General features: G+C 32.6%; 1 protein-coding gene across 1 annotated transcript in view; it reads right to left on the reverse strand.

Moving 5' to 3' along the window:
* Mbl (muscleblind) overlaps positions 1-16,964 on the reverse strand; it is a 245,168-nt gene that overhangs the window by 137,419 nt on the left and 90,785 nt on the right. Inside the window, exon 2 of the mRNA XM_026631669.2 lies at positions 4,991-5,032. The gene's annotated coding sequence lies outside the window, so the exon portion shown is untranslated. The remainder of the gene's footprint in view (positions 1-4,990; positions 5,033-16,964) is intronic.

The raw sequence follows: 16,964 nt of genomic DNA on the forward strand, positions 1-16,964 counted from the left end.
AAGCAATATTATAAATATAACATTTGTTTTATTTGAAACGCAAGCGCTGTTTTAAACTATACTTCATATTTATATATTTAGAACTTGGCTGATGCGCAGTCGTGCATCCAGACAACAATTGTAAAAAAAGAGCTAAGATAACAAATAAAGTTACAAATTTAAATATAGAATGAATTTTCAAATATTGAAATAACAGCAGTGTTCTGTTACGTTTTAATATTCATAAATGTCAGAGGCGAAATGAAAGGATTTCGGAACTGGATATTCCCGGTTTAAGCGATAAACGTTGCGTACAATTGCCTTAATTCTGGTCCTCCTTTATTGTAAGTTTTATTATTTTGAAGTACTTTAATTAAAAATAACAATGTTTTGAAGAAAGATGATTATGACAAGCCAACGGACTTGACGTAGACAAAAAGATCTCAAGGAATCTCTTTCTTAAAAAATTAGGGTTGTGAATGTATAAGGAAATGGAAATTATTATTAGAAGTTCTGTAGACCTCTCTAATTTTTAACAACTCTTAACCGCTTCGAAGTTTAAAGAGGTTTTATGTCAACTCTTTTGTTTGATGAATGAATTGAGATTTTAAATTTGCATCGCTGAAAAAAGTTTATAACACAATGACGGAAATTTTGTGTTGTAAAATTTGTGAAAGGTAAAGAAGAAGCAGGATATTTTTATAAGAAATATATAATAATCGATTTTGGTTGCGAGACTTTAAAAAGAAACTAAGCCGGAAACTTCCATTGTTTAAGAAAAACGTAGTTGTAATAATAACGACTGATGAAGGTGTAAAATATAAGATTTCTTTTAAAATTGTATATTTATATAGGTACGATATATGTAATATATTATAAGACAAATAATTATAATTATGTGTGTTAAAAAGAATCTTGGTAAAATATTCCAATGTTTAACTTTATCGATTCCAGAGTTGCAACAAAAAACATATAAGCTTTATTTTTTAATTCGAAATTCGAATCTTAAATTAATAGAGTTCAGAAAAAATAAGTACATTGCATTCTACAACGTATTAATTACTAAACTAAATTAAATTTTGAAGCCGCTTTTTTCAAACGAAACAAAACCCCGCTGTTAAATCTGAATATTGTACAGAACCACTGGTTAGTGAATTCAACTAACACTTGGCCGTTTTTAAATATGTACAGTGTGTTCGTTTCGAAAACAGCTTACGTAAAGATGTCAGCCCTGAAACATTGGTTACTTCCGGCGCTGTGAAGCGCTGGATATTGTTTCTTGCGTTCAACCGAGCCGGAGCTCTTTTATCTATTTAGTTTCACTAAGGTTCAAACTATTTCTGTTGTGACTATACAACTAGGTTAATGAGATATTTCAATTTGAATTTGTTTTGAAGAAAATGAGAAAGTGTAATAACGTAATCGTCTCGCGGCCATTCTAATTAAATTACAATACACATTGATTATGACACATGGGAAATTTTGTTAGACACGAGGCAAAGAGATCGGTGCTGAAAGACAGGGCTGCGTTCAGGTCTGGTTTGGTCATCATACAGCAATATGTTTAAGCCGGTGTAATCACTCAATGGAGATATAATCTTAGATTCCGTGTTTGACGGCTCATTAACGATCTAAGAAATGTTATATATATTAGTATCGATTGTCAATATGAAAACAGGCGGTATAATTTCCATTTAACTTTCCTGAAAAAACCTGTGGTTTTATATTAGGTAATTGTTGTAAAGACATTTGTAATAGACGGCTTGATCGACACCCGATCAAAGAAAAGAATGAATGAAACTTAAATGTAAGAACTGTGAATGATACTAATGTATGTAGTTAATGAAAAAATTACAAAACATGGATTGTTTTTTTCTAATAAAATATTAGAATATTAAAGGAAAATTTGAACATATTTAAATTGAACAAATTGGAGAACTAATAAATTCAAGGCTTAGGCTGTCAATTTTATAAAGTTATTAAGTAAACTTTGTTACCGCTCTTAATATCTTTTATCGATATCTTACTAAATCAAAAGATAACTTATTGGTACATATATCTCCGATGTCGCAATAAGTCGTATATATGTCTACGCCTAGAAAGACTAGCAAAGAATTTTCTAGTGATATATTTGAGACTTTAGTATTTATAGTAAGTAAAAAAGTAGTTACATCCCCCCCAGCCGGTGACTCGCCCACCAGATCATTGTTATTTATCTCGTTGCCACCCCGCTTTTATTTCGTTCGTGTCCGCTTAGGTTTATTTGTCTTCACGATCTGAGGGTACATTAACGTATTTTTCTTCTCTATTAGGGAGACGGTCGATGGCTCACCTTCAAACTTTGCGTTCCACGAAATTCGAACCTTCCCCGATTGTTTTTTATTTCGAAGATAAGTCAAACAAAAGTTTACGATTGATTGCATTGTCCCTTAGCCCCGAATTACGGGAGCCGGAGAGTTAAAATGCGTTAAGTCGTCTGTGTCTGTGTTTATTTACGCACCGTTGAGAAAAAAAACTTCACAAATTTGATAGAACAGCTCAAGTATGTTTGTATTGTATTCTGTGCTTAATTGTGAAGACGTTAATGATCTTACTTAATAATCTGGCCCGTGTGGATTTAAGCACTGATTATTTCGCTCTGCCATCATTGATTGGGCTTTCGAAAGAAGGATAGAACATCATTTAACTTAATTTCAGAATTTGTAACTAAAGCTGTTGATGTTGTCAACATATTCAGAATTGTTAAACGCATGTTCTCCAAATCTATTGACTCAGACAACAATAGAAAAAATTATATGTATTGTGATTGTTTTGTGATTTCTGTATAAATATACTTATATGAAAACAATGAATAGCATACAGCAGTTATTATGACAATTAATATCAAAAATACATCACAGTCGAGCTATGAACTAGCCTTTCCTGCATAATTAATACTCTAAGAATCTCAGTACTGTTTTTTTTGTTTCAAATACATTAATTTATGTAAATTCAATGATTATGTCGAATGAATGTCATCACAATACTTTTAGTTACGGGTACGTCTGGGTTGGTACTAAGCAGCAATACATATTGTTGTGTTTCGGTTTGAAGGGTGAGTAAGCCAGTATACCTACGGGTACAAGGGACATAACATCTTAGTTCCCAAAGTTGGCATTGTAAGGAATTATTAATATTTCTTATAGCGTCTGTAGGTGGTGGTGATCTCTTATCACCAGGCGTCCCATACGCCGGTCTGCTTCACATCATGAAATAAAATCGTGTTAAATTATTTTAAACACGTCCTCAGTTCTGGCATCAGTCAAAAATATGTTTTCACTTTCGTAATAAACACAAGATCGCAACGAGCTTAGGGTAAAACAGTGTGAGTCATGCGGCGATAAATAGTTACACTATTTTAAGACGTCCTTCGCACAAATTCAGAGCGTTTAACATAGTTTGATACGAGTGCGGCCGATTTTAGCCGCAACCGCTTTATTTTCTATGCATATTGGGAAAACGTTGCGCTTCAATAAGATCGAGTAATTTAGTAAGGACTTATTGCTGTTTACAAATTCTGTTAATTTTATTAAATAATTTTGGTTTGGAATACAAATTCGAGATAGTATTAGTGAAATTCAAAATTTATGTTTTTTTTTTAATCTGATAAATCAATTTATTAGTTTGGTCATACGTACTTAAAAGACACCAGGGCGGTGTGCCAAGTTTAGTTAATTTAATTGAATACAAACTACGATGTAATCGCCTTTTGTACATTTGTTTCTATTCAAGTGTAAATAATCGCGTAATTTGAACGCAAATTATTTAACACTGGAAAGCTTCAAAAGGTCTATTAGCTCTTAAATGAAATAAGTCGAACGATACGTAAGAAAGTTAGGAGCAAATTGCTAGAAAGAATAAATCCATTCTTGCGGATCGCTTGCATGAAAATTGCAACAGCGGGCAATAGCGGCGCGCCAGCGAAGCGAACAATTATAACGAGAGCGTATAAATCAGAATGAGTTGTGGCATGTTATTAGGACTATTCCAGCAAAATAGGAAGACGGAGGCGCGCCCGATGAGAATCGTAAACTCCACTCAAAATATTCATATTTTTAATATAACAATTCATTGTACGATTTCATAAATATCTTGACGTTCGCGGAATACTTTTTAATACAGTTTCATTATGTTTTATTACTTTTTTATATATTTTCGTCGAAACTATTATGATGACATTTAATGATAGAGATTTTTTTTGAAAGCTTTATAGTTAAAAACATATGCACGATAACCGTAATCTCAGTTCGTTGCAAATGATTATTTCATTCATTTAGCTTTACTTAGGACTTATTGTATGTAATGTATAAATATGCCATTAATTCAAGTGTTTACCTACTTACTGTGTGTTTACTGTTTAATTTGAATAAAATAAAAATAAATCATTTTATTATAACATTATATAAAATGTTTATCACCATCGATTTATCGATTCATATTTCAACTTTGTTTTGAAAGATAAAAAGTTCAAGGTATCACAATACCTATGCTCAGACCAGCTAATACGATTGGGATGAAACCGCAAGAATCGAAACTAATCATTTATTGGAAAAAATAAAATTATTTAAATAAAGGAGTAAAAACAACATTGAATACTTTTTCAAATTAAGAACGTATTCTCTAAATACCTTTACACGAAGTACTCTGATGTTATGCGCACTTATTCTGAGGATTATCTGGGTCGGTATCGGATAAAAACGATAAAATGCCGAGGACCTATATAGTTTGGTACCTAGCCTCACGCTCGTGAATACAAATTGACGTTTAGGGCTCGTTCATAAAGCACTATACTTCAGAATTGTTGCGGCCTAAATATTTAACATAAAACCCAAAAGTATGAATTCCCTTTTGCTGAATAGAATCTTGTATAAAAATCAGTGGTTCTAATGTTGTGTATGTAATCGTAAAATTGTGTATTTTTATAGAATGAAATTGTAGATCACTGGAAAGTGTAATGTGTATGGAACCTTACCTCTTTGCAAATTATCTCTTCGTCGTAAGGCGGCAACGTAACCTGCAAATAAGATTTTACAGCTTAGTTATGAAACGAAAATCTCAACCGTTCTTTGTTAGAACAGCCATTTATAGTACGTTTTTATATTATTGATAAAATTGCTGCTATTTTATATATAATATATCAGAATAAAAGTAGTTTTACCACATTATTTTTAAATAAGATATAAATAAATAATGTAATACTAGGTAGGGGAGGCATGTGAGATCGCTTCCCCCTATTGTGCTAATATATCTTATCGTACGCCCCACTTTCCTCTTTTCTCCGCGCGTATATCAAAATCTGGTAATATCACTAAACATTTAGAGAAAAGGTATAAAAAAATTATAGGCCTTATTATTTGTAGGGTTAGTGCGTGAAAAAAGTTTTCTTTATTATGCCATGTAATAATCCCGTGCCAAATATTTCCTATATTTGGCACGGGATTATTACAACGAATCTATTAATGACAGTATGTATGCTGCATCTAATCTTACTGTAGACATTTCAGAGACATATAAATCTTATATCTAATGTTTCTAGGTATAGGCGGCGTTCGCCCGGAGAGCGCCCAACCGACAATTTTCTCTTCGACTAAATTGACACAATAAGCTACATATATATATATATATAATATAGGTTATGTCAAGCCTTAGAACATTACTTATCAAAAGTGAAAGTTCTATATCAAGCAGATAAGTAAGTTTTGAGTGAAATCGGAATTAACAAACAAATTAACTGATTTATAATGTTAGTAGTGTTGGTCATTTTAATTTTAGATCTAAACCCACTTTTTATTTTCACTGACACATTAATTAGCAACTTTTTTATTTTTTATTAAAGACATGTGTTATTTATTTTAATTTTGAAGGCTTTTTTGAAATGTATTTTAATAAACTCGGCACTGTTCTGTAAACTAAGGTAATAAAAAATGTAAAAGCGTGCCGTTCGAATTGGTTGACTGTAGTCAGCGTACAATAAATCTGGCGAATTACATTCTGTTGAGGCTTCAGGGGTAATGAATTCGACATCAAAACAAATGCCCCAATTATAGCGACATTTGCCCCTAGTTTACGAAACCATAAAATATGATAAGCATCAGGCAATGAGATACAGACGGAATCCTATTTATTTGTATTTACGAGCAAATTGAGCCTTGACCTGGGCCGAGGCAAGATTTACGCCTACTCACGGGGCTCGGTAAATAAATTTACGTAAATACGACGACGGGTGATTTGTCAATAGAGCATTCGGATTAAATAGACGATTGCACAAGTTAATTCAACGGGCTTGCAATCACAGGGTGCGTTGGCGTGTCAGCGCATCGCGTTCGATGCGGGCTGGTATTGCCGGTCGCCGGTCGCCGGTAAACAACGTTCGGCGGCAGCTGCGCGCCTGCACCCGACGCGCAATATCCCTCTTACAAAATAAAGGAATTCTTCGCGACGACAATTGTTCGCCTTCTTTACCCTCTTACCCTTACCCGAGAAATACAAACGCACGCCTTCGAATGACTTTACAAAAATTTGCATAGCATGATTTTTTTTTCTCTATATTTTCACGTTCAGAAAAGCAATTTTTGTACGTCGCTCGCGATACGGAACGCGGGAAATTGCACTCGTTCTTCGGTGAGCGGAGAGAACAGTGCGAATGGAGTCGCACGGAGTATTGTGCGGAGTACGGCCGAGCGATTGCTTAGCGCTTTATTGCCATTTCTTCTTTCCATTATGGACGTTTGAATATGTTTCGTTTTGCATCACACATGCACGTTCTTAATCCTTGTTTCGTTTTACGGGTTTTATTTAATGTACTTTAAAATTTTTGCACGTGATTCTTGTCTTATTCACGAAATGGTACTTAATAATTCGGAGTAATACAAGACGACAGCGCAATTAAGCAACCCTCCAGTGTTCACGATTTACAGAAAGAGTTTCACTGCAGTCGCAGTTATTTTCCGATGTTGTGAAATTCAATTAGCCGGAGACATCCCGCCCGCTGCGTCTCTGTATACTAGCAAATTATCTTCATTACGCGCCGGAGGATAACAAAATAATTGTTAATTACTTTAAGATACTCGCCTCTTCTTGATCGTAATCTTAAAAATACCGTTAAAAAGCGGGATGGTACGTTGAACTACCGAACAAAGTAACGATGGAACAGACGACATTATCACTGTCGAGATCTCTTTGAGCTCGATAAGTGTATTAGAAATATTTTAAGAAATTTCATTGAAATAGATCATTTTATAATTAATATTTAATGTCTATAGTTAAAACGAATTGCTTTGACTTTTGCGTTATATTTAGTTTACCTTGATATAGTTTCAAGGTTTTGATGATTTAAGAAAGCAGGTGTTGCATAAATTATCGCTTTCTTGAGAATATTTCGAGGATTTCGTATCAAGATTGTAATTTAGAGCAACAGTGTCAAATGGTTCGTTATATTTTGTTTACCTTTCGCGAGTAATTATAACAAATAGGTCGGCGTGCAAATCTCGCCGGTGTTAATAATGGTGACGAGGTCCTTCGACGGCGTTGGAAATGATTTACGAGTTGCCGGCATTTCGTCAGGCCAATGTTAATGATGCGACGAAGTGCACTTAAATTTATTTATTGAGTTTATCATACACCTTATCGTCTTATAAGTCACATCTACACTTAGAACTTTAATCATACGTTAGCAGATGTGCAGTTTTGTATATTTATAATGGGATGTTGTTAAAAATTTAAACGAAAATCAAGGTCGACTGATAAAATGGACTGTTTTATGTAAAAAATATTGTATCCCACTTCATACAGAATACAAGTAGTATATTATCAAGAAAAGTAAACATAAATATATCCCTATTCAAATTCGTTTATTTTTATTACTAGAAATATGTATATTAAAAAGTTATAAATTTAAATCGCGAATCATGTTAAAAGGTAATAAAGTATAAAATACTCATAAATCTTATTAAAAAACATTCATTTCGAGTATATTTAAAATAATTATAGTCAGAGAAGAGCTACAAATCATAATAAATTCGGCAAACTTATTAAGTCAGCGGCCAACAAACAATGGGGGCAAGTTATTGGCGATATATCCTCATTCTATCATGCGATACTCCTCCCCCCTTTCCTCTTTCCATTCGTGCCAAAAGATAGAGCAATCGGAAAAAAAATTGGAGAGGCCAGAACCAATTAACACGGCGGAGGGTTAAGAAGTAGATGATACGAACGGGTTTCGTTGAGAGATTTTACGCTTCCTTTGTACGTAACTTGGAAATAATTTGTGTTTATTATAATTAAATTTTTAAAAGATTTATTTTTAGTGTGTATTTTATATTTTTGCAATGCGCATCACCGTCTGTCACTCTATAAACGAATCAATCCAAATTGAAAGACAACATTATTCAGCAATTATCTCTTCTACTTCGTTGACACGATCTTCTGTATCCCATAAAATATTCATAATAACAGCTGAAGCTATCTCGTTTCGAAAGTTTAATTTTAATCAGATTATATTTGTAATCTAAGCAAACAAAATTTATTTACCCTTTCATTATAAAAGCATGAATATTAAGTTGATTTCTTTCTTATGGTGTCGTTTTATTTTGAATAAAGATGTTGAAATCTATAATAAAATTGTTACAAATCATCAACTTATAGTTACGAATATATCTAGGATTTGTAATTATTTCGTGAACTGTATATATAATATTCATTAATTTTAATTTAATTGCTGTTTCGATGCTTTCTAAGAAATTACTTGATCCAGACATCCCAGTAGGTAATATACAAATCTTGATTTTGAAATAGATTGGAATTTACACAGGCAACGTTGATATTTCTCATGCTTAATATTAGTAGATTAGAGATTTCCAGTGGAGAGCAGTGTGGTGGTATCAACTCCAGACAAACTTCTTAACAAAAGGTGTGGATTTTTCAAAGCAATGGGGTATTTATAATATTAAATATTAAATAATAAATAAATAAATATTGGACAACATCACATACATTACTCTGATTCCAATGTAAGTAGCTAAAGCACTTGTGCTATGGAAAATCAGAAGTAACGACGGTACCACAAACACCCAGACCCAAGACAACATAGAAAATTAATGAACTTTTCGACATCGACTCGGCCGGGAATCGAACCCGGGACCTCAGAGTAGCGTACCCATGAAAACCGGTGTACACACTACTCGACCACGGAGGTCGTCGTTATTTATAATAGTTCAAATCAATTGAATGCCCACCAATCGACAGATAACAGAGAACATGCATACGTTACGTAATCCTATTTACTATAATCTCAAAGAGTCAAAGACTTAAATCTTATTTACACGGCATTACGGCATTAGCGCACCGATCTCTCGTAATCCACTTTACGAAAACACGCTTACCTATCGCATAACAATGGACACGAAAATTGATTGTGCTCTGTATACGGTTTGTAAAGAATAATAATTTATCCTTAAGCGTACAGACGATGTAGAATTAAGGAAAAATATTGACTAGAGATTTCAATATTTAAATTTGGAAAAATAATATGATTTCATTTATTATTCGAAATTGAACATTTAACTGAAACGAGACATATAAAAAGTTTATTTTGGTTGATTTGGTTAAATGAATCCTAATTACAATTATATAGAAATATACTGTTAGTTTTCTAATTAGAGATGGCCAAAATATCAGCAACAGAACGCTCGGTAAGGTAATGCGTTTTATATTAACTTGATTTCTTTGTATTTAATATTTATTGATTTATTTAAATGTATTAACAAGCTTATAATGATTGTTAAAATACATCTTTTTTCATTTTAAGCATCCACAGAGATTTTGCAAACCTAAAAAACTAAATATAAAGTAATTAAATATATTCTATATATACATACACACTGCTGGGCTAAGGCCTCCTATCCCTTTAAGGAGAAGGTTTGGAGCATATTCCACCACGCTGCTTCAATGCGGATTGTTGGATATATATTATACATAATTCGAAAAGTGAGATTCATTGAAATCAGTGAATTTATATAACTTGCCAAGAATGCTGTATGCTAAAGAAAAAAATAATTCTCAACCCACCCCTAATTCTCATCATCATTGCACGTGTCATCAATGCATTGCATCCTCATAATTAAATTACATCAAATTATCAAATTGTCCAAATACTTTGTAATTATTATTTTTTTCGATGTTTCTATTGATACAAATTTTCTTACAAGTAATTTTATTTCATTCAAAATATTAAAAAATCCCAAGACTAATTATGGTTTAGACGTTAATTTTACCTCATAAATAAAGAGGAACCCGTTATATGATTAAATAAAATTATTTTTAATCTAATGTTACAAAAATCATTGTGCTTGAAGAATTTGCGCGAGCGCAATCCGGAACGGGTTCTCGCTTTAATTAATTTATATAGAAACATACACGGTATACATAATAAAACCGACAAATCACACAAAGTGCTAAAGAACATATAAATTTTTCTTGGATTCGGCCCAGAACAAGCTATTCGAGTGAACGAATACGGATCCAATCTAACAAAATAGCGGCAATTACAATCCCAAACTAGACGCCATCGAACGTAATGGCCGGCCTTCGACAACATAAATAAGAGAAGCCTCCATACGACTTTTCCAGTAATAGTCTAAATATCGCTCAATAATGGGTCTGAGCGGAGGAAAGCGTGGAACAAACAATAATGGGCCGAGCGAAGTGGCACGTACGAAGTCGCAGAATTAATCAGTTAGTCACACTTGTGCCAAACTAAGGAAGAGTCGATTAGGAGGGTACCTTGAGGATTATTGAGACATCGGCGGCGGCTCGCCAGCTGTGGCCGGCGAAGTTGCCGATATTGCCGTCGCGGACAGGACTGCCCTCAACTTGTTACAACTGCCCAAGAATTTCTAGCTCCACTCGAACTCCACCGTTCGATCACACTTATTGGAAAAAGTGAAATACTTTCGCTTTCTTCGGAAAACTATCGCATAATTTTTCACTTTTAGCATTTTTAATTAAAATGATACAACATATCTATCTGTTCTACTAAAGGATTTTAAATTACTACACTAAAATAATTAAATAAATCTCAATTGATTTTTTACTTAAATATAATACTAAATATCAGATCGTAAAATGAAAATCCAATATGTCTTTCTCGGAATGGTGTTTAGCATTAGCAGCCTGTAAATTTCCCACTGCTGAGGACTTTGAGGAGAAGGTTTGGAGCATATTCCACCAGGCTGCTGCAATGCGGGTTGGCGGAATACACATGTGGCAGAATTTCGTTGAAATTAGACACATGCAGGTTTCCTCACGTTGTTTTCCTTCACCGCCGAGCACGAGATGAATTATAAACATAAATTAAGCACATGAAAATTCAGTAGTGCCTGCCTGGGTTTGAATCCGAAATCATCGGTTAAGATGCACGCGTTCTAACCACTGGGCCATCTCGGCTGATGATGAATGGTGTTTAGTATAATCTATTTAGTGAATTATACATATATGTAATAAAATTAATTTAGTAAACTAACTAAATATTTAATTATCCAAGTACCTCCAGAGAGTCCAGCTCTGTACACAATATTCATAACAGAAATGCACATTATAAACTAATTAATTCTCCTCAATATTAGAATAGATTACCGAATAACATGCATATTAATTATAGAGCTTGAATGTGTTTATTATTAGTTAACCAATCACATTATCAATTCATGCGACCGAGTGAAATAAAGAAATATTTAAAAAGTATGTATTTTACGTATCAAATCAATTCAACTTGAGTTCTTTTTGAGAATTTTGTTTTTCGAATGATTCTTAATATACTATTTGTTCAGGCTTTTGGTCTATCATTTCAGTATACGTTAGTTATTTGGTTGTTTATTACCAGGCAGCATAGCATCAAAATATACATTTTAGGATGATATAAGTCATCATTGGACCACAACGACGACCTACTCTGTTGAAAATTTCATCTGCATAAATCTTGTATTGAGTAAACTTTTATAATCAATTACACACACAAACTTGAGCCAACATACACGAACATATAAATTCACATACGTACAATATTTTCATACATATTGTACGTATGTGAATTTATAATCTGTCTCATGATAGAGTATAAATATTTGTAACCAAAAATATCTTGTGTGAGAGCGGACGGAATTCAAAAAGAGGGTAATTTAATTTGCGCGTGTATACAAGCTTAATTGATAGTTCGTTATACATCTCGATACGACATTATTTAGTTATAAGCCGAATCGAGCTCTGCATATGAGCCGACGCGGGCTCTTCACGTATCGGTAAATTTTATTTCAATCCTGCGTGCCGTCGCCGAGGGTCGCTCGCAACTTTATGATGACCATTATACTTGTATTCGTGTAATAAATTTTAAATTGACTTAGGAAACAGTCATGATACTTTCGAGTTATTTTCATTGTCTGTTCCGTTTAATGTTACGTAAAATATGAAGGTTCATATTACGGTTTGTGAAATTTTATATAAAACGAATTTTGTGGACTATGATGTCTATGAGGGATTTTTACCCTTGGAATGCAATAAGTTTTATTATTATATATATACAATGTTAATTAAAATAAGTTTTATATTACCTGAAATGTTTAAAAGTCAATAGTAATTACCTAAGGTACTTTTACTTTTTTTGTGGTTAATCAATTAATATATTTACCAAAATATATCCCTAATTGTAAATAAAGTTATGTAATTATTAATTTATGAAAGTTTTTTCATAATTAAAAGATGGACATAATGTAACCGCATGGAGCGTGTCGTTAAATAAAACTTCCTAAAAAATAATAAAATTTAATCCCTGAGAGGAGAGGAAGGTTTGAGATTGAGAGTGTAGAAGAACAATTCTAAGTCATTAGATACTAATATTTATTTGCGTAAGAAATAAAAGAAATTTATTTGCGTAAGAAATTAAGAGTTAAAAAAATGTAAAACTATACATTTTTTTAACTCAAAATATCTTTAAACGATTGTCGTATTTAGTTTATTAGATGATTTGGGTCTAGTTAGTTAGTTAGTCAAAAATATAGTGACAAAATATCAGCGTGATAGAATAACAGCTCTTTCCTTGATAGACAAAGAGCCTAGCCCTTTGTGTTGATTGGAAGAACAGATAGCGGATTTAGGCAACAACACTTACGTTTATAAAGTTTTGTTTATTATTATTTATATTGCACGTTAGTCGCTATGTTGATTGATCTTGAACTTTCATTATATTTTCGATTTTTGTATATATTTTTTGAAATATTTTTAATATAGTTTGAAAAAAAAATTGTAGACTCTTAATAGCAAACATTAACAAAACTATTTAAGCCGACATAAATAACTATAACTGTATAAGAAAGTTTAATATCTCAAAAAAATTTAATTATAAGCGTTATTGTTAATTTTAATTTACGGAAACGTAAATGCTTACGCTTTCCCGTTTGCGCTTGTACTTCTGGAAATTTACGATGTTTAAAAACGCGTAAATGGTACGAAGGGCGTACGGTATAAGTATTACCATTAAATAGCCGACGACTGAATCTAATATTTGGTCAAATCTCATTATTTATAAAAATCGTCAAATAACCCTTAATTTCACGAGTCATAACGGGTCTATAGTTATGAAAACATAACAGTAAAATATATAATTTTACCAAATTGTATCCCACTTGTCCATGACAAAATGCTATGCATTCTATCATTTTAAAAAGTAAAACTTAAACAACATTATTCATTCAAATTGGACTAGTAAAAAGAAACGGTTCTTTTTAAACAATTCAAATCTTTATGACGAACAAATGGAAATGGATAAGCCTTAAAATATCCCGTGACAGTTGAAACAATAGGAAGTACAATGGACAACACTAAACCGGTCTAGGCGTATGAAAATAAAATAACCTTCAGAGTATGGACCGAACGTGTACATGTCGCATCGTTTAAAGGCTTTTGTTAAGCCAAGACCTCAACTACGTTCGTCCATTTCACATGATATACCGTCAAGTGAATACAACGGATATATGCTCGGATGCCAGAACCGACTGTCAATCACAGAACACTGATTGGATTTCGATATAGCACCAATGCTGACGTCACGCGCTATCCAACCCTCCACAGAGACATATACAAACTCACACAAACTTTATTCGAGTCATCACTCGCAAATGGAATTGAAATAAATACTTTATCGGTCTTTATAGTCTTAGTTACGGCTGTGGCCGATCATAAAATGATCTCATACGAGTTTGATAAAAAACACTCGGATGTAATATTCGTAGGTAGTCAATTATTATTATATTAGTATTATTTGGTCGTAAATAAGTTTAAATAAACTTTTGCCACTTTACGTACGTACGAGAAACGAAGTACGAGTATTTAGCATATAACATATAATATAATAAAGACAAAAATGATGTCGATACTTACTATCGAACTTATTGTTCATATTATAACGCTTCATAATATTATCATAATACTAAATGAAATGATTGTTATAATATTTTTATGTTATGTGTTCGAAAAAGTTTTTATATATTTTATCGAAAAATGAGTTTAATTTTTTTTTATATAATTAATATTTTTTTTAAAATCGATCTGGCCAGTATGATATTCGCACATGCATGCAAAGTACCTCCGAAAGTTCATCATATTCTCCTCGCACGGCCTGCATGCTCACTATCATACACTATCAATGACGTGCTCTCGCTACTAAGTACTTTACGAGCTTACTGCTTAGTGCTAATATATTGATCAGCTCGTTAGTAGATAATGCCGCCTCGACAAGAATTACTAACCATCTAGGGATTTCCTTCTCATACATTTTAGAGTGTTAGACAGCTTTCAAAGAAATTTGTATCAATGAACTGTAAGGCTGTAAAATTTGTTACGTTTATAAACATTTTTTGTATAATTCATTTGATTTATTTCTATGACTTAGAGTATATATATAGCCACGGTAAAAAACTTAAACCCAACATTATTTACATTCTTGTCCTAATATGATTTATATATGATTTTGAGTGTATTAAATTTATATATGTAAGTTTATAACAACGGTCATTATTATACTAATATCTCTTCTTTATATCGATTCTTAATGATAAACGAATAAAGACGTTATCTGGATAAATAAATAAATAAAAAAAAAAACATTTTTTTTTTAAGTTAAGATATAGAAATGTAAGTGAAGTGAATATTTCCTCAAGTCTAGACTTGGTTACAATTACGGTTATATTATTTATTTATCGCACGGGAACGGGGCTTCGTCCGTGTAAAGGAATTGATTTCTGAATAATTTAGTAGCGAAAACACCTCCTTGGGATCACTGTGTTGTAATAAAAACAAAACATTCGTTTGTATTTTACTACTTTTACCCTGAATAAATGAATGCATCTTTTATGCTTTTTACCCTGCTTACGTAATCAAGAACTAAATAACTTTTCTAATTTACGCCTCGTCTGAATTCCGTCGCGAAATAATGAACACTTGATTCTCTTTGACAGTTCATGTCTAATATTTTATTCAAAAGAAGGTTTCGTTAACATAATAATTAAATGCGCTTTATGAATATCAAGTCTCAACCGACGCCTCGTAAATAACCTAACTTTTCCTACTATTCAGCTCGATACACATTGCGCATATTAATTACTTACTTTTCGGTAGAAACAAAGTAGCTTAATTAAATTTTAACAATGTACAAGGGCCTGCCTGGAAATTATACCTTTGAATATATACATAAGTAAATACTTTTACAGTAGCCTTATCAGAAAGTAACGTTAATTACTCGAATCTCGTCGTTAATTCAAAAGTTATTAAAGACGCAGTTTAATATGTATAAAGAAATATTTAAATATAATTATGATAATTAATGAATTATCAAAAATCATAAAATTATATTATTAAATTTAATAAATTTAGCTGTCGCGCCGGTACATGTTAAATATTAAAAATGATGGTAATTAAAATAATTTATAGTAAAGAAAACTAATAAATAAATATGACTAAATTGAACAAACACTAAAAGTTCCGTTGTTCTTGTTGTTATAAACATACATATATCGAATCGAACCATATATTATTCGGACCACACACACACACAAAATTGGCGAGTGGACAGGGGTTGGCCGCTATGAGAGCGCGTGATGTCGTTTACCGTCACGGCATACGAGTCGGTTGCGTCAGAAGTCATAATCACTTACATAGTATTTAAGAGATGTATAATATTATATTGCATATACATATATATGTCGCATATGTAATCACCGCCGTAACCATTGCAGCAAAACAGCAAAGAAAACCGCTATACGTGACGTGATAGATTTAATTAATTTACATAATTGGTTTTAATCCTTAGCAGATAGAATATAAGAAGCAAAATTGCATCAAAGTTATGTAAAATAATGTTGCCATCACTAATGCTCGTAGAATAATCAATAAATTCGAAACTTTTGCTTCTATACTTTTAAAGGATATTCTAAATATCAATTTTCCTTCTCATATGAAAACTTTTCCCTACTCGTTTCACCCATTTAAAGTTGGAATTTCAAATGTTCCTGTCGTTCGCGAGAGTTGTAAAATACTGCACCATTTCCAGGTTACAGCTTTCTACATCTGTTTGATCTCGCCGGTGATTTACTTAACTTATCCGCCTAATAATGTACATACATAATTATCATTGCATTTTATTACTTTGAATTTTGTAATAAGTAAATGCTTCTAGGTAATTAAACGTTGCTATAAATTAGACTGTCGGTTGGTGTCCAGGCTCATTGTGGATGCACGGCACGACGGTCCAAGGATGCGACGCCCAAACATTGTCGCTGCACCGCAACTCCAGCTGTGTTCGCTAGTTAGTGCCTACACGACATATACGTGTTGAAATATCGTTGCCAGAGCTGCGTAGGAAGTAGAATTTCTTCGGTAAACTCGCTTAAGGTCAAACAAAT

This window comes from Vanessa tameamea, chromosome 4 (assembly GCF_037043105.1).
Source record: "Vanessa tameamea isolate UH-Manoa-2023 chromosome 4, ilVanTame1 primary haplotype, whole genome shotgun sequence".
In the NCBI taxonomy this organism is placed as follows: Eukaryota; Metazoa; Arthropoda; class Insecta; order Lepidoptera; family Nymphalidae; genus Vanessa; species Vanessa tameamea.